At 32.5% G+C, this 19,197-nt stretch overlaps 1 pseudogene; it reads left to right on the forward strand.

Annotated features, from left to right (window-relative positions):
- Positions 1–358: 358 nt before the first annotated feature.
- The window catches only part of LOC113920465, a 60,129-nt pseudogene continuing 41,290 nt past the window's right edge, over positions 359–19,197 (forward strand).

Here is a 19,197-nt window from a genome sequence, read left to right on the forward strand (position 1 = left end):
ATTTGTCTGAGCAAAGACAGAACTGTATGAACAGTTGGTGATTGTGCAGTAAAGAATTAACCCAGCATGTCTTGGCTGTCCAATACTGTATATTCCGAAGAAAGTTTTGGCCTTTGCCTAGTTTCTGGGAGACAATCTCTAAATCCTTGGATTATCTTGCCTATTAAGAATGTCTTTGTTCCCTTCCTCCCTTCCTCCCTCCTTCCTTTGGTCCTTCTGTTCTTTATTCTTCCCAAAAACAAAAAGTAGGACTTCTAGTTTCCATTTCCACACATAAGGAACTTGAATGTTGCCACTGTCCTGCCAACACTCAAAACTTGAACAGACTGAAAATTCAACAACTCTTCTTGAATCCATAATGGAGGACATAGGGAAAACGGCTGCCTCTGAGAGTGGAGAGAGAGGTGAATTCAGAGGTTATGGCTTACCAGAGAAGAAACTCAGGAGCAAAAAATGCTCTGCCAACCAGTGCTGGGGTAAAAAAACCTGCACTGCAACTGACAAATTGCCAGAGTCTCAGTGTGCACAGTTCTGTGAGTTAAAACTTCCAGGGGGACCAAGTTATAGGGAGGCCCCCACACTTTTGTGAGTTTTATCTCCAGCGGCTTATATAGCTTTTCACAATAAATATTGAAGAAAATTCCCCTCATGCTTCCAGGAGGGAGAGGGGGAAAAGGATGCATCTTAAAATATGCCGAACACTCTGTTCTCCACAAGGCCTGCCCTCGGGGGGAACTAGTTAATAAGAGCCTAACCTGCTGGGATATTATCTGAGCCTAACTGACCTGGGGAAAGGAAATACCCAGCTCCAGTCCACTCTAGCCACTGTTTCCAAAGCCGAGTTTATGAAACTTTGGTTGGAGGTTCTAATTCATATCTCATGAACTCTTGTAGTGATATCTTGAAATATCATTTAGAGTCATTGTGGGGACATTCTTATTTTGAAATTAGCTATTAGAACTAACACAAAATCTTGTTAAAGAAGCATATATATTGCTACATCACAAATTTACTTTTTCAACATTTGATAAGCTATATTTAAATAAAATTACTTCTTTAATTTCTCTATATTATTTATTTTAACTTAAAAACAATTATTCTCAGAGGGATCCACTGATTTTATCGGACTGCCAGAGGGGCCCATGGGCATAAAAAGATTAATCACCCTGTTTGTAGGCCACGTGTTTTGGAACTTTGAGTTCAGGATGGTTGCCTTGGTTACTTAAAACCTGGGCACCAGGAGGATACCCTGAAACTGAAGCAGGAAGTACAGATACCTGAAGACTTCCATAGTCTCTGCAATCCACAACAGGCAGCAGAGTGAACAGTAAAGAACAAGTCTTCTGGAGTGAGAGTGCTGAGCTTGAATTCTAACGTCAACCCTCAGTCTCCACTCTTTATCTGAGAAATGGTAGCATTAATACCCATAGCAGAATTGAGTTAAAGATTACATTGTTCAACATATGCAAAGCACTGAGAAAAATATCTGTCCTATAGTAATCTCTCGCTGAAAACTTATTTTTTAAAGATAGAATGTTTGCATGATTTCCATTTTAATTCAACAATTATGATTCCTTCCTCCTCAAAATTAGCAAGAGTTGATGTTTTTATTGAACTAAAAAAACAGTTAAATTTGGGGAGATCACATTTTACTTTGAATTTTATAAGTAATGAGGGTGGTCTTTTTTCATTTTCTGACCGCATTTATTGGTTTGTGAATTATATTTCATGTTATTTCCTTATTATTATATTATCAAATTGACCTCTGGTATTTCTTATTTATAACAATTTTTTCACATGTTGTTTTAGTGTGAATTCCCAGAAAGCAGAGCCTGAGACAAAAGTTTATACGATGATATTTCTTTGAGGAAGTGTAAATCGGAGAAGTGGAAGTGAAGGACAAGGGAATAATAAGGCCAAGAAGGAGACACGATGAAAGGATGCTTATCATTTGATACCAAATGTATCAACTACTTGATTTCATGACGTTACTCTAAGTAGCAATAATGAGTGCATCTCAGCAAGGCCTATAAAAGAGAGGAAAGGGTAAGAACTTATGTAACTGGCTCCCAAATCTCACTAGTCAAAGATTTGCACTCCTAGATTTTAACTGACCCCAAAATTTAAGTTGCTCATACAAATGAGCTGAGACATTTCATGCCTCAAGGTCAACAGGGAAGCCCCAGATTTGTAGGCAAAAAGTGTATGGATTGGGTGTTGGTAAGGGCACACCCACACAAAATCAGTTGCAGGCAGCAAAGTGCCAGTTATTACAGCAATCTCTGGGCTGGAACACCTGGCAAGACAAGGGGAGACAGGGCAGGATCTGAAGTGGTGGTGCTTCATACATATATCCAGATGTTAATCCTTTGTCACAGATGTACTTTTCTGTGTTTTTTTTTAACAATTTAGGGTATAGAAATATTTAAATGTATATGGTCTGATATCTCCGTTTAAAAGAGACTTTATTGGGTTGAATTTATATCATACCTAGTTGTATATATGGTACTTGGTTCATTAGCATAACTTTATCACTTTTCTTTAATGTCAATTAAAAGAGATTACTCCTGTCTGTTAAGCTTATTTTTCTAACATATTTAAACAGAATTATATCCAACAGTGATGCTGTGTTTGCTGTTAAAGAAAACCAATTCAATACCTCTTAACTGAAATTGGAGCTAAATTTAACATAACACTTCCTGACTGTTTGTCATTAGGAATTAAGAATGACTTTTATAAGTTTATTAATCAACTAACATTTTTTTGATAGACATTTTTCTTCTACTACCAAGCAGGCATTTATTCTCCTTTCTTTTTGTAGCACATTTTAAAATAAAATGCTGATAATGGTCACACAATTATGTTATTTCCCCAAAATAGCCAAAATAAACATTTTTAAAGAAAAATAATTATTTCCCCCATGAAGGGCTACAGAGTTACCTATTCCTTTGTTATACATGGCATTAGAAATGGAATTAGTTCCAAAATTATCACTATAAATTCTTGTCTTTTATAGGAGGGATATTTTATAGTTGATTGCAAGCTCAATGTCCCATATTAGCAATTCATCATTTACAATATTAATATTCATTTTACTAAATATGGAAACTTCATATAATGAGCAATTTCCTCATCAATTTGGGAAAATCAAATTCATTATTAAGAGTTAGTATAATATTAACAGCAAAATGCCATTCCTGCTGTAAAAATAAACAAGCCTTGAGTTATGTATTGTATCTGATTTTGCATGTTATAAGAAGAGAAAATTTTTATAATGTAATTAATTTATACATTTGAAAAGGATATCTTATTAATCTATGGGCTAAATGAGAGAAAGGAAAGAGAAAATAAAGAAAAATAAAGTTTATATTTTTTTCTTTCTGAAGTTACCAACACAAACTACAAATGTAATTCTCATATTCTAAACGTAGGCTTCCTTCTTAGTCAATATCAATCATTTTTGACTAATATAAGTGCAAAATTAAGGCTTAATTGTAGAATTCATATCAGAAAAATATCTAGAGGTTTTGGGCAAAACTTTTGATCACAGAAAAATACCTATTTCTATTCAAGAGGATACATGACAGGGATGGGTACAATTACATATATTAGAAGAATATGTATTTCAGAAGAGGCATGCCAGGACCTTTCAAATGAAAAAAAAATAACTGTAATTCATAATAAAGATTTATATTGTCTATGACTCTTTTTTAAATAAACAAACTTAAGAAAGAGGAAGAATAGTATTTTATAAGACAATCAAACATGAAGTAAATAAAGTGAATCAAGTGTCATTCCTATAATACTGTATACAAATTCTTAGTAATTCCTTAGAGTATCGTAATATGATTTGTTCTTATCTGCCTTGCTACTATACTTTCAAACTCTCACATATATGGTCAACTAATATTTGACAAGGGAGCCAAGAATACTCAATGGGGAAAAGATAAGTTTCTTCAATAAACGATGTTGGGAAAATTGGATAATTACATGCAGAGAAATTAAATTGGACCTAGTATCTTAACATCACTCACAAAAACTAACTCAAAATGGATTAAATACCTAATAAAAGACCTGAAACCACAAAACTCATAGAGGAAAACATAGGAAAAATGCCCTTTGACATTAGTTATGGCAATGACTTTTTTGGGATATGACACCAAAAAGCACAAACAACAAAAGCAGAAATAAATAAAAGGGACTACATCAAACGGAAACTTCTGCTCAGCAAAAGAAATAATAAACAAAATGAAAAGATAACCTACAGAATGGGAGAAAATATTTGCAAACCATACATCTGATAAAGAGTTAAAATCCAGAATATAAAAGGAACTCAGAGAATGCAATTACAAAAAAAAAAAAATTGATTAAAAAATGGGCAGAGGAACTGAATAGATATTTTTCCAGAGAAGACATCCAAAGGGCCATTAAAAGATCTATTATAAGATGTATGATCTCACTTGTATGTGGAATCTTAAAAAGCCAAACTTATAGAAACAGAGTAGAATGGTGGTTGCCAGGAGCTTGGGGATGGAGGAAATGGGGAGATACTGGTTAAACAGTATAAACTTCCAGTTATTCAACCAGAATAGGTTCTGGATCTGTATCTCATAGTAACTATAGTTAACAAATCTATATTATGTATTGAACGTTATACCTCAATAAAGCTGGAAAAAAATTAAAACTGTCTCAATAAAGCTGGAAAAAATTTGAAACTATATTGTTTAAATTAAAAACGAATAAATAAATAATATTGCTATGGTCACATGATTTAAAAATGATATCGATAGAACAAAACAGAAAGCACAGAACTAGCTCCACAAATACACTGATACTTGCTAGAGTTAGCATTACACACCTGTATAAAAATAACAATTCAATATGTGATTTCAGACAATACCCTTCCTTAAGGAATAAAACAAAACTAAAACATTATCTCAGAATATGTCCCAAAACAAACACAGATCTTCCTCGACTTACCTTAGGGTTACGTCTTGATAAACCCATCGTAAGTTGAAATGTATGTAATAGACCTAACCTATCAAACGTCGTAACTTAAACATTCTCAGAACACTTACACTGGCCTACAGAAGACCAAATCATCTAACACAAAGCTTATTTTAAATAAAGTGTTGAATACGTCATGTAATTTATGGAATTCTGTACTGAAAGTAAAAAGCAGAATGGCTGTACAGAATGGTCGTAAATGTATTAGTTGTTGACCCTTGTGATTGTGACTGACCGTTGTGGCTGGCTACCCAGCCTCATGAGAGAGTATCATACAGCATATCACTAGTCCAGGAAAACATTGCAATTCAAAATTTGAAGTACAATCTCTATTGAATGTGTATCACTTTTGAATCATTAAGAAGTCAAAAATCATGTCGGACCATTGTAAATCAGGGATCATCTGTACAGATATATTAAATGTGTTAAAAATTTTAACATACTTAATAGAAATATCTTTAAGACATATCTTTAAGAACTGGTATAGAAAAGGTCTTTAAAAAGTAAAAGCAGCAGAAATCATAAACTAATAGACTGGTGAATTTTACTACATTTAACAAATAAACCCCATTAAATAGGCATAATATCATAAACAGAAAAGAAATATTTATCCACACTGTATAAGAGAGTCTTCTAAAGTAATAAGAAAAAAATTGTTTCAATAAAATTGGACAAAGTTAATAAACAGGAATTCACCCGGAAATAGATACGAATGAGTAAAGCATATGAAAGCAGTTTCCAGCAACACTAGTCATCAGAAACTGAAATTAAAACGTCACAATTATCAGATTGGAAAAAGACAAGTTAAAGCATGCTAATGCTCAATGTTGGTGGTGGTGTAGTAAAATGGGAACTATCATAATCTGTTTTGGGAAATGTAACTTTGGGAGATTAATTGGTACTATCTTGTAAACTTTTAAAGTTAAAAATACACACTCTTGAATCAGTGCATATATATGTATATACGAGAAATTCTTGTTTATGTACACTAGGGGAAGTGTTCAAAGAAGTACACTGCAGCATTAATTTTTTTCTAATAGCAAACTTGGACTAACCTGAATAGTCATCAGTTGGGAAATGAATAAACCAATGTGATGTATTCATGTAATATTACTCAAATTTAGGAATAAAATAATGAAGTAGTTTTATGTGTATCAAAAACAAAGAACACAAAAACCAAGTTTTTGCCTGAAACAAAAGGTGGAGTAAAACATTTAAGTCTTATGAGGATATTACTTTTCTCTTCCCTTTTTTCCTTTCTTCTTTCTTTCCTTCTTTCCTTCCAAAAAGCTTTACTAAGTGTATGCATATTACAAGTGCAAAGATTTAGCAGTGAATGAAATCCCTTCCCTCAAGGATTTCATATTCTGTTGGAGTAAAAAGACAATATGCATATAAACAAAATATATAGCATATCATATACGACAAGTTCTGTGAAAAAAATGGGGAAGGGAATACAAAGCACTGAATGGGAAGTGGGAATATGATGTTTTACTGTTCACTAAAGGCCTTGATTTTAAGGGGAAATTTGCACTGAGTTGTAGTTATGTTTTTTTCTTAAATAATCTTAGGAAAATATTTTTGTAATTCATAAAACATTCCCAGTTTTTGTAATTGAGCAATTAAAATTTGACTTGTTTTCAATAATTCTAAGTATCTAAGTAAACTAAGTTATGCCCCCAAGAAAGCACCATTTTTTGTTCTTGATTATAGCAGTTTTGATTGATAGCTGCATGTGAAGATTGCTCATGATACACTATTAACATGTTCAATAGGAAATTTTTCTAATCCACTTATGATATGTTCTCATTATAGTTTCCATCCAACAAATAACTGAAGAAATTTTATTCCACTAAACTATTGCATTAAGTCAGGGTTATTTGAAGGTTATGTAGTATTTTCTACAAGGTTGATTTGAAAGCATTTATAAATCTTTTAATCCCTGTGTGCCACTAAGCTTATTAAAATTTGGCATGTTAATAGTCGATGTTTGAAATTTTTAATCTGTTGGAAAGTTACACGTTGATTTTTATTTTTTTGTTTGTTTGTTTGCCAACCTGGGAATGGTTACGGAATGATGAGTAGCATAGTAGAAGAAATCACCCAGCTCATACTATAACAATTTCCCACAAACATGCTTAAGTGTATGCTTTTAAAAGTCATCTGTTTCCTATACTATTGTTTTACAAATGTGCTTTTGGTGAACTGACTCTTAAATTTGGAGATTAACTCATATGGGGTAAATTGGCTATATTCAAAACCTATTACGTTGTTAAATTGCAATCAATGTTAATTTGTTGAATCATATAAGAGAATCATATTTACTAATTCTACTACTAATAGTAATAATACTAAAAATACTACTAGAGGTGCCTGGGTGGCTCAGTCGGTTAAGCATCTGCCTTCCACTCCAGGTCATGATCTTAGGGTCCTGGGATCAAGCTCTTGTGTCAGGCTTCCTGCTCAGCAGGGAGTCTGCTTCTCACTCTCCCTCTGCTCCTCTCCCCTGCTCATGCTCTCTCTCTCTCAAATAAATAAAATCTTAAAAAAAAAAATACTACTAGACTACTAAAAATACTACTACTAAAATTAAGACAGAGTCTAACAACAACTAGTTGACTTACTAAGAATAGTGCTTCCCATGTTCCAGACATTACTGGAGAGAAGATGTTTTATAGCGTTAACTCTCATATTACAGGTAATGGAACTGAGAAATAGTTGTCCAAGCATGCTAAATGCTCAATATTGGTGTGGTGGTGTAGTAAAATGGGAATTCTCATAATCTGTTTTTGGAAATATAACTTTATAAAGGCATTTGAGAAATAAATTGGGTATTATCTTGTAAATTTATAAAGTTGTGATGGTGTTTGGATTGGACTCAGAGACCACACATTTGAACACTGATCTATGAGTATTTTTTTAAAGAAATAATATGAAGCTTAAAATACTTAGTGTAGTTCCTACAAATCCAAAATAATTATGTTTAGAACCTGATATATCAAAAAGAGATTGAACAGGAGAGAACTCATTTCTCCATTTATACCACCTCCACAGACTGGCCTTTTCAAATTATATGATTTTATAAAGTTTTTAAGACACAGTGATTTGAATTATGTTCTTGAATAAGCTCCTCTTCTTTTTTTAAATTTTTTTTAAAAGATTTTATTTATTTATTTGAGAGAGAAAGAGATCACAAGCAAGGGGGAGGGGTAGAAGGAGAATCAGACTCCCTGCTGAGCAGGGAGCCCGATGTAGGACTCAGTTCCAGGACTCTGGGATCATGACCTGAGCCGAAGGCAGACGCTTAACTGACTGAGCCACCCAGGTACCCGAATAAGCTCTTCTTCTAATCAATGTATATACTATTGGTATCTCTCTAAAGTGGAATTTAACTTTCAATAGTTTAATAAGGACATCATCAAAAAACAGCTGAGATATTTAAACATTAATATGTCATTATTTTAAAATAGCTTTACTGAGATAAAATTCACATGCCATGAATTCACCCATTTAAAGTGAGAATTCAGTTTCTAATATACTCACAGGAGCTGTGCAGCCATAACAACTATCTAATTTTAGAAAATATACATCACCCTAGAAGAATCCCATACTTGTTAGCAGTCACTTTCCATTCCCCTAAACGTAGTCCCTAGCAACCACTGCCCTATTTGCTGTCACTTTGAATATGCTTATTCTGAACATTTTCTATAATAGAATCATACAATATATAATCTTTTGTGACTAGCTTTCACTTAGCATAATGTTTTCAAGGTTCATCCATGTATTTTATGCCTTAGTACATTTTTTTAACTGCTGAGTAACATTCCATTGTATGGATATACCACATTTGCTTATGCATTATTTATTTGAAGGACGTGAGGGCTCTTTACACTCTTTGGCTGATATGAATAATGCTATTAACTTTCATTACAAGTTTTTGTTTGGACATATATTTTCTATTGGCTAAAGACCTAGAATTTGAATTGATTAATCATATAGAAACTTTATGTTTAACATTTTGATAAACAGCCAGGCTGTTTTTCAAAGAGCTGCATCATTTAACATTCTCATCAGCAACATATGAGAGTTCTAATTTCTCCAGTTCTTGGCCAACATTTGTTATTATATGTCTTTTTGGTCACAGTCATCCTAGAGAGTGTGAAGTGATATTATTTTCTCATATGGCTAATGAATTAGAGCATTTTTCATGGTACTTTATATGTATTTTTGAAGAAATGTCTATTCAAATCACTTAACCAATTTTAATTAGACTATCTTTTTTTTTGTAGTTGTAAGAGTTTTTTTAAAATACTTTCTGGATATAAGTTGCTTGTCAGATATATGATTTGCAAGTATGTTCTCTCCTTCTATGAATTTTCTTTTCCCTTGATGATGTCCTTTAAAACACAACAGTTTTTAATGTTGATGAAGTCCAATTTATATAATTTTTCTTTTGTCACTTATTCTTTTGGCACCATATCTAAGAAGTAAAATGTATTGATATGGATAGAAAAATATACCTTTCCATTGCTGAATACCTCTAGAATCTTGGTGATAATTTTAACAACTGAAGTCACTCTTATTGGGAAATGTAGATTCATAGACTATCATGGCCTTTAGAAAAAATCAGTGATAAATGACAACGTAACGTTTGGACTCATAATGTAAAACCAAAGAAAATTAGCTTTTTAATTCTTGATATTCTGTAAGAATACTCAACACAGGTGGGCATATTACTAGCTGAAATTTTAATAGGAATGCAGAAGTCATAATGTTATAAGAAATTAAAATAATTTTGTCAAATAACAAGGATTAAAAAAGAAACCTCTCATTGATTGGCTCAAAAGTTATCATCTGTCAATAACAGAATGTAAGGAGTACTTAAACTGTTACTCTTTCAAAAAAGGAGTAAAAATCACTCTACGATTCTGTTTTGGAATTTCAGGTATGTAATTTTTGAAGTTCCTAAAACTGAAAGGCATCCTTAAAAAAACACTATTGATAGTTTCTTCTTCATAAAAACTGTATTTTATCATTTGTAAAACATATAACATCAATAGATATATTGGAAGATAAGATTGATATGTAACTTTAAAACTTACTCCTTATCACATATTTCAAAATTTATGTTTATGAAAATAAACTAATTACCATCATTAATTAGCTTTATGGACTGAAGTAGTCATGATTCTGAACTAATCAAATATACTCATCTTAATAACATGCCATATATTATGGACTGAATTGTATTCACTCAAAATTGATATGCTGATGCCCTAAGCCCCAATGTGACTGTATTTGGAGACAGGCCCTTAAAGGAGAGAATTAAAATTAAATGAGATTATAAGGTTGGGACCCTAATTGAATAGACCTGGTGTCCACATAAGAAGAGAAAGAGATACAGAAATCTCTCTGCATGTGCACACAAGGAAAAGACCATGTGAAGACACAGTGAAAGGGCAGCAGTCTGGAAGCTGAGAGTCTTCGCCAGAAACCAACCCTACTGACACCTTATCTTAGATTTCTAGCCTCCAGCAATGTAAAACAAAGAATAAATTTCTATCATTTAAGAAGTCTGTGGTACTCATGAGAGACTGTGGACTCTGAGAAACAAACTGAGGGTTCTAGAGGGGAGGGGGCTGGGAGGATGTGTTAGCCTGGTGATGGGTATTAAAGAGGGCATGTATTAAATGGAGCACTGGGTGTTATAAGCAAACAAGGAATCATGGAACACTACACCAAAAAAAAATTAATTAATTAAAAAAAAAGATGTCTGTGGTACTTTGTTATGGGAGTATAAGCGACTAATTCACCACTGATATTCATAGGTTGGGCTCAACATCAGATTTTATTTGATATAATATATGGGAAAAGAACATTTGCAGAAAAATCACATATCTGTTTATATATATTGAAGTCAACTCTGTTGCATGGAATTTTAATGAGAATTTTAGTTCAGTTTTTTTTTAATACTAAACATAAAAATCTAGTTTATTTCAGCAAATTCAGTAATTTTATTAATGACATTTAATCTTTTTCTCTAAAGCATCCTGTTTTTATCAAGTAAGAAATTCTATTGTATTCGAGCCAGATATCAAAGAGACTTCATATAGATATTTTATTGAAACTCTGGTTCCAGCAATAGTAATCCAAAAACCCTGTAGTTTTATGTCAACTTTGATCAGATCATTATAGAGAAAGCTTTGCCATATTTGTCAGTCAGTGATAATCACCAAATAGTATCAACTAGAAGAGTTGTCATGAAAATATTCATAAAATAAGTGGCCAATATTTCTCATTATTCTATTCTCCTTTTTTTTTGTTTTTTAATAGCCAACTTAATTTTTCCCCTTGGTCTAATTTCGGACTGTGCTGTCATCCATTTGCCCCTCCAGCTTTATTCCTCATCCTTCTCCTCCTAACTCCTTGCCCTAAAATGCTGGCCTATATGTACTCCATCACTGGACTTCGTGTTTTCTAGCTCCTGCTTTATGTCAGCCAGTGAGATCCCTGAAAGGTGGTAAACCAGCACAGTAAAGTGAGGGCATTCATTCCTTTGGCTCCCTACGGTGTTACCCTAGTTTGGTTGTGTTCCATGACTGGAAGTCATTACTCTTCATTAGCTATCTGTCCTTTTCTCCTAGGTTTTGGCAAATGCTCCCTAACCTACCTTCCTTCTTTTAGTTCTAGAAGTGGTAATAGCTTTGCCATAATAAGCTCCTTAGAATCATACCACCCTTTCTGATATGCCATACTCTGCTCACACTTTTATAAATATTCTCTTTATTAAAAACTCCCTGAAGTATTCTAATTTGACTGTGCCATCTGTTTCATGCTGATACCCTGCCTGAGATGGAGATCTAACTTCCAAAACAGATACTTTCAATTTTGAATAAACTTATGTAACTTGTGTTAGTAATATGATGCTAATGTAGTCAAATTAAAACATCATGAAAACATTTATTTAAACCGATTTTCTCCAAATCATCTATGTGCCAGCTTAGAATTACTAATCTAGGTAATCACAAAGCATGAGTCAGATTTCTGTAATGAGCCTTGTAGACCTTTCCTGGTAATGAAAAATTATTTGAAACCTTAAAAATGTCACAATATTAAACAAAACAATTAAAGATCGTGACATAGATTCATGAAATTTAGAATTCTGTTGTGGCGATCAAACTGGTAAGTTTTTACATTAAAAGTTGATTGGAGCTTCCTATGGTATAAAAAAGAACATTTTGTGAACCAGAGGAAGTAGAACATTCTTTTCACCATATACAGAGCTGCATAAAATGGAGATACTATATTTGCAGCAAACATAAAATGCAGGGTACTATATTTAGTAAGTCTCATTTCATGCATCTAGGATGGAAACTGGTGTTTATACTTATAAAAAAGAAACTCAAGATTTTGATGAACCAGTTTTGGAAATCATTACTCTATCCAGCCTTTCTGTCTGAGAAAATGTTCATCTTTCAAGTCTGAGCTTACATTCTGTTACTTCTGCACAACTTCCCCTAAGTAACCCCAACTTAAAAACATTTGATTGGGAATCTAGTCTTCATTCTTATGCAGATTTGATTCTCTCTTCTGTCCTGCTCTTTCTTTTTTTCTTCCGTTATTGAGGAAGGAAAAAGAAAAAAGTTAAAAAAGAAAGCATGATAATGTAGTGTGGATAATACTATTAGTGCTCAGAGAATTCCCATCCATTCCTCTAAATTTCCTAGCTTCTAGTGAGTTTGGGTTAGAGTCATAAGGCCAGTTCTGTCATGCAAAATATGAGTAAAAGCAATAAAAGAAATTAGACCAAAAGAAGGGTGCAGCTCTCAAAAGCAGTAACACTTGGCCTAGTATCTAAGAGGACATCTGTGAAAAAACAATGCTTGAATGTTGAAGATGATTATCTGTATCAGGTAGTGAGAAAAATATTTAGTAATACTGCTGTATGTTCTAAGTAGGAAAAAAAAAAAAAAACATTGTTTCTTCACTCAGTTGGCAGCTTTAAGGGAAAAAGTTGGAAAACAGAAGGTTAAAAATATGTGCCAGTTGTTACTGAATATGTTAAGCAAGATATTACAAGAAAGAGATGGGCTTAAGAAGGAATCGGCAGATTCAATAATTAAGAAGAAGACAGACAGGAGCCTTAAGGAACAGGACAAACTACTGCTCCTAGATCCCAAATAGGTACAAAAGGGATTAACAAAAACTCTGAACAAAGTGATCAAACGACTCAGGGATAAATAGATTAAGGCCAAAGACTTTACACGTATTTCTCCTGATATCTTCAATGTAGACATTAGACTGAGAGAGAGGCATGAAGCACCCCAGTTCCCTCATCTTTAAAACAGACATAAGTTTCTATTTATCTCATAGAGTTATTGCAGGAATTAAATGAGTAAACGTACATAAAAAACTAGAAACATGCTATTCACTCATACTAGTTTAAATATATACTGAAATGTTGCTTTCCTTAAACGTTTTCTGAGAGATATTATGCCTGATTTTCTCCTTGAGATACTGTAAAAAACAAATACCTAACAAAGTAAGGACAGAAAGTGCATATCAATTTTATCTAGATACCTGTTAAAACAATATATTACCATATTGAGGCTCTGTGTCTTATTTGTAATTTTAAAAATCTGATGGAAAAGTAGAGTCAGTGAATAACATGTTTCTGAATGCCCACTAGTAAAAAAGTCAAGCTACAGTCTTATAATGAATCTATTGTAATCATCAATATAGGATAAAGAGAGAAAATTTTTTGAAGTGTTATGGGCCATGGCCCAATGATGTATACAACTTTTTCTAACTAATTAAATGTACTACATAAAGCCAGATGTTATTGTCTAAACTCTAAACATTCCAATGTTAAATCTGCAGTTTTCCTAAGTATTGTTGTTGGTTAAGAACCACAGAGTTATTTTGTAGAAAGAAAGAAAAAGAAGAGAAGGAAAGAAAAAAGAGAAAGAGAGGGACAGAGGGGGAGGGAAGGAAAAAGGGAAAGAGGAAGGGAGATATGGAAGAAAACTGTCAAATGTCCTCAATAATTCTGATTCAGTGGGTATACTGTGGTATCCAGGAATGTGTTTTTTCAATAAGCATGCCAGGCAACTACAAAAATTACTATATTATGAGAAAACTGCTTAACTCTTACAATGGGTTATGAAACAGATTTTAAAGGATTGTTAACAATAAATTATAAAGACTAAAATTCAGTATCTGTCTTTTATTTTAAAGTAGGATTGGTCAAAAAATAGGATTTGTCAAATTGTTTTGTATCTTTAGATATAGATGTTACCTGTCTTTGACATAATTTTATTTAGAAAAAGGTTCAATTAAATATTTTCCTTGGCCTCTCGCTCAAATAGTTAAGTGATCAAATTATACAAAAATTTCTTTACTCTATTTCTTTAACTAGTTAATACAAATTCTACTCAATTGGCACAAAAAGATGTATATTTAAGTATACTTGTCATAATATATGAATGTAAAATAAATGTAAATAAAATAAATATATTTTTTACAGTGTATCTGTGATTGGCTAAAGAATCTATTTAATATATGAAATAACACACCATTCATCATTTTATGTGCCCTAATAGTTTGCAATTTAGTAATGATAATAAAACCAAAAATTTCCCCCCAAAATGCTACGGCTTATAAATCATCCAGCTCAAATACAATGGTCTGTAGATTAGGACAATGAGTCTGGGAGACGTAAAGTGTTTTTAATTCCAAGGATTAGATCCTGAGTCACTGTATCATATTGCATGTTAACATACTATATTATTCATATATATATATATATATGCATATATACTGAAAGTTGCTCAAACAACGAAACTAAATATTATGAAAACCAAAGTATTAAAATTAATCCATAAGTATTGGGTTATGTAAAAAAAGTTTAAAAATAACAATTATATGTTAGAGAAACTTTTTAAGGATGCAAGTGATCACAGAAACAGATCATATGGTCATAAAGATTTATAAGCTGTTAAATGAACTTCAGGGCAGATGCAGAGAACATGTAACACCTGGCATAGATAGTATGTTTAACGATAATAAAAATCCTTTATGGTACATTAACACCTTCAAAAATGAGTAATGTCCTAAGATTAACTCCACAGAAAGTTATAGATGAGGGTCAAAATGAAATGTAATTTCTTGAAACTAAATCAGCAATTCATCTAACATTCTATCTGTTGCCATTAATATTTTCCAATAAACATAATGTAAGGTATGTCTATGATGAATGATATTTATTTCTTTTAGGATCTGGGCTATTTTGCTATTTATCTGAATTAGAAATAGTGTATATTCTATTTCTCATTGCGTGCCTAATTAATTCACTGTATTAAAAATTTATCTTACTTTGTTCAGATCAGGCAAGCTAAAACCCTTTAATTTCATTGTGCTCAAAAATTAATTCTTTCTGCTACTTTAAGGGCAAATAAGTTATTCATATTACTCAACTCATCAGAAAAGCATAATTTTCCTGTTAACTTTTTTTGTGAAAACAAGACTTCTCTGAAAGTTTTCTTTTCTTCTTACAAAATATTCAACCTTCATGATGGATAACTCAGAATAAACCGAGTAAATATAATATTTTACTTCATATGTGATTTTTATTGTTTATTGCATCATTATGCAGAGCACTGTAAAGAAGGATTCTATGTAGCCAGATTTCCAAATAACTAATTCTAATCATTTAAAAATATAAATTAATCTTTGGGTTAAAATTTCAGTGTTTTTCCTTTTAAACATTCCTGGAAAGTTATCTGTTTTTTAAAAATATATATGAATAAATTGGAAAAGACAAAATTAAATTCTGCTAAGCCTAAATAGCAATAATTTATCATAGGAAAAATCACATGATAGTATTTGAATATTGTATGAAATGTGTTATAAGGACTATCAAAAGATCTATCTCCCATTAGTTGTCCCATGGAAGTATTTAGTTCTATAACTGTTCCATTAAAGTCTACCACAATAACTGATAAGTTAATTATTATAGACTTTAAGGTTTAGTAAAATCTGTGTCCTTACCTATTCATACAGAATCTTTTCTTCTCATTGATTGATTTAATGTCTGGAATAATTTCTTATTTTAAAGACTTCAGGTTGCAGAACAGAAAATATAAATGGAATCAACTGTTAATGTAGGTAAAGTCTACTATTAGTGGAACACTAATGTTTTGTTAATTTTTTAAACTTTTTTTTTTTTTTACTATAGTATGAACTTGCTTTTAAGTACCCAGAGTATTTGCCTACTTCCTTTCAATTTTACAGCTGCCCATGAGTCCTTTTATGTGAAATGTCCAGGATAGACAAATCCATAGAGAGAGTAGATTAGTGGTTGCCAAGGCTGGTTTGCAAGAGAGTACAGTACTGAGCCCTTATCCATGGGGGATATGTTCCAAGACCCCCAATGGATGCCTGAAACCACAGATGTACCGAGCCCTATAGATACTCTTATTTCATATGTACATACATACTGATGATAAAGTTTAATTAAGTGAAACAGAGCAAGAGATTAACATCAATAGTAATAAAATATAACAATTTTAGCAATATACTGTGTTAAAAGTTATGTGAATGTAATCTTTCTCAAAATAATCATATTTTACTGTATTCACCCTTCTTGTGATGATGTGAGATGATAAAGGGCCTATATGATGAGATAAAGTGAAGGGAATGATACATGTACTCTGATGCAGTGTTAGACTGCTACTGACCTGTTGACCATATGTCAGAAGAGTCATCTGCTTCAGAATCACTGTTGATCTCTGGTAACTAAAACCAAAAAAATCAAGCTGTGAAGGGTGGGGGGCTACTGTGATGGGAAATGAGTACTAATGTGTATGGGGCTTTTAGGGAAAATGATAAAACGTTCTAAAGTTAGTTATGATGATCACACAAACTCACTAAAAACCACTGAAATGTCTTTTTTTTTTTTTGGGGGGGGGGAGAGAGAGAGCAGGAAGTCATGTATGAGAGCAGGCTGAGGAACAGGAGAGTCTTAAGCAGGCTCCACACCCAGCCCAGAGCCCGGTTTCAGGGCTCCATCTCAGAACCTAAGCCAAAATCAAGACCTTACGCTTAACCAACTGAGCCACCTAGGTACCCCCTGAATTGTACACTTTTAAAAGGTGTATATTTTGGCATGTGAGTTACAGGACAATAAATCTATTCTAAAATAAATCCACATTGGAACTTCTGACATCAGTACTCAGTGATGATGGGAAGTAGATGGACACATGACATGGGGAGTAGGTGGACCAGTGCAAGATGAAAAATATAATTTGACAAGAAACATTTAGTGTGGGGAAATGAAGATTTGGAACTGTGCAAATTGGTAAGAATGAAGTGGGAAAACAGTTATGTCATAAACTGACATGATTTTTTTTTCCTATGTAGATGGAATGAGTGTATGTTGTAAGATCCAAAAAGTGCTTAAAAAATGTAGTTTGTCTTAGGTAATCTTAGAACAATATTGTAAATTTTATGTATATTAAAACATAAGAGCATATAATCGACCATTTCAGTTAAGTATTATTATCTATATAATATTCAACTGGAGCTTCTTTTGTGGTATCATATAAAATTCTTAATGACAAATGGAGATAGTCATAAATTTCTATGTGTATAGTCATAAATTTCTCTATGTGTATATGTGTATGTATGTGTGTGTGTGAATGAGAGATTGTGTGTTCCAGTGTATTTGGAGAGTGGGAAATAGTAAAGTAGTTTGGGAAGAAGGAAGCTAGAGCTTTGCTGGAGGCTCACACACTACTCACCTGTTGTAGAAATGAAGCATTCAGGGGTAAAACATTAAATCACTGAATATGTTGGAGAGAATTTAATATTGTGGGGGCTCCATAGCTTGACAAAAATTTAAGAATAGAATAAGGTTGTAAACAAAGAGAAAGATCAGATTCTTATTCCAATAAAATTCTTTTCAAATTTTCTCCTTTCAAATAACTTTAAAATTTACACTTTTGCATTTAAAGATCAGGCAGATATTCTCTCCTTGCAAGTTTCTTATGTCAAATCCAAGAGCAAACCTGTGTGGCACACTGGCTGAACCAAACTTATTATCAAAAGCTGGTATGCCCTGGGAATATAATTTTTAGGCAGGAAATTAAATTTATGAACAGAAATTCAGCCGATTTTATTAATTATTAAAAATGTATTCCTTTCTAGAGAACCTGTATTTATAGTTAATCAGTATACAGATATTCATTACCCTATCCCCAAAATTGAATATAGATCTCATAATGATGGTGGACAAAACCAATGAGAGTAAAAATAAAAAATGTAGTGATTAAGTATGCTGTAGTTTTTTTTATCATTGAAATTAGTTTTGGTATTTGTAGGTGATAATATATCAATCAGGTTAGATTATAATGTTGTAGTTTATAAAATATAACCCAATATCTCATTGGCCAAAAACACCAAAGTTTATTTCTTGTTTATACCACATGCCTAAAAAGGGACAGGCAGGTGACAAAGGAATGGAGGCTAACGGAGGTCCCATGTCCATGCAAGTATTCACCTGTGTCTAAACAGGGAGATGTGCACTGGCACTTAAAGTTTCAATAGTATACAGACAGCTATTTCTTATTCTCACTTTTTATTGGCCAATGGAATGACCATGCTTATCTTCAAAAGAGTTGGGGAAATACAGTCCCATTATGTTCCCAGAAGGAAGGGTGCAGGGCTTAAACGGTAAAGAGCATTAATGAATACTCTTAAGAGTTTCTGAAATCAAATTTTAATATACTAAATTGAGACTGAAAATAATTGTTTATCTTGTAAAAATCTGAGAATTGCAGAATTTGAGGAATATTTAAAAGTCACTGATAAAAGCTCACCATACCACCAAGAATATTTATGATTAGGGTTTGGATTAGGTTTTCTAAGTAAGATCCAAGAGTGATTAAAACAACTAAACATCTGTCTAATAGAGAGGCACTTTTATCCAATTTCAATTATAAAAAGTAAACATAATAAACATATTTAAATAACAAACTGCATTTCAGTTCTATTAATTGGTATTAGAACAAACTGCTACAAAAAGGAAACCTGGGTAAATTTTATCTCTTTGCTTATGGAATATTGAGATATGTGATTCACACAGAGATGGCTCATAGCAAATGCTAAGTAAAAGCTAGAATTATAAATAAA

The sequence above is a fragment of the Zalophus californianus genome, chromosome 3 (genome assembly GCF_009762305.2).
Source record: "Zalophus californianus isolate mZalCal1 chromosome 3, mZalCal1.pri.v2, whole genome shotgun sequence".
NCBI lineage: Eukaryota > Metazoa > Chordata > Mammalia > Carnivora > Otariidae > Zalophus > Zalophus californianus.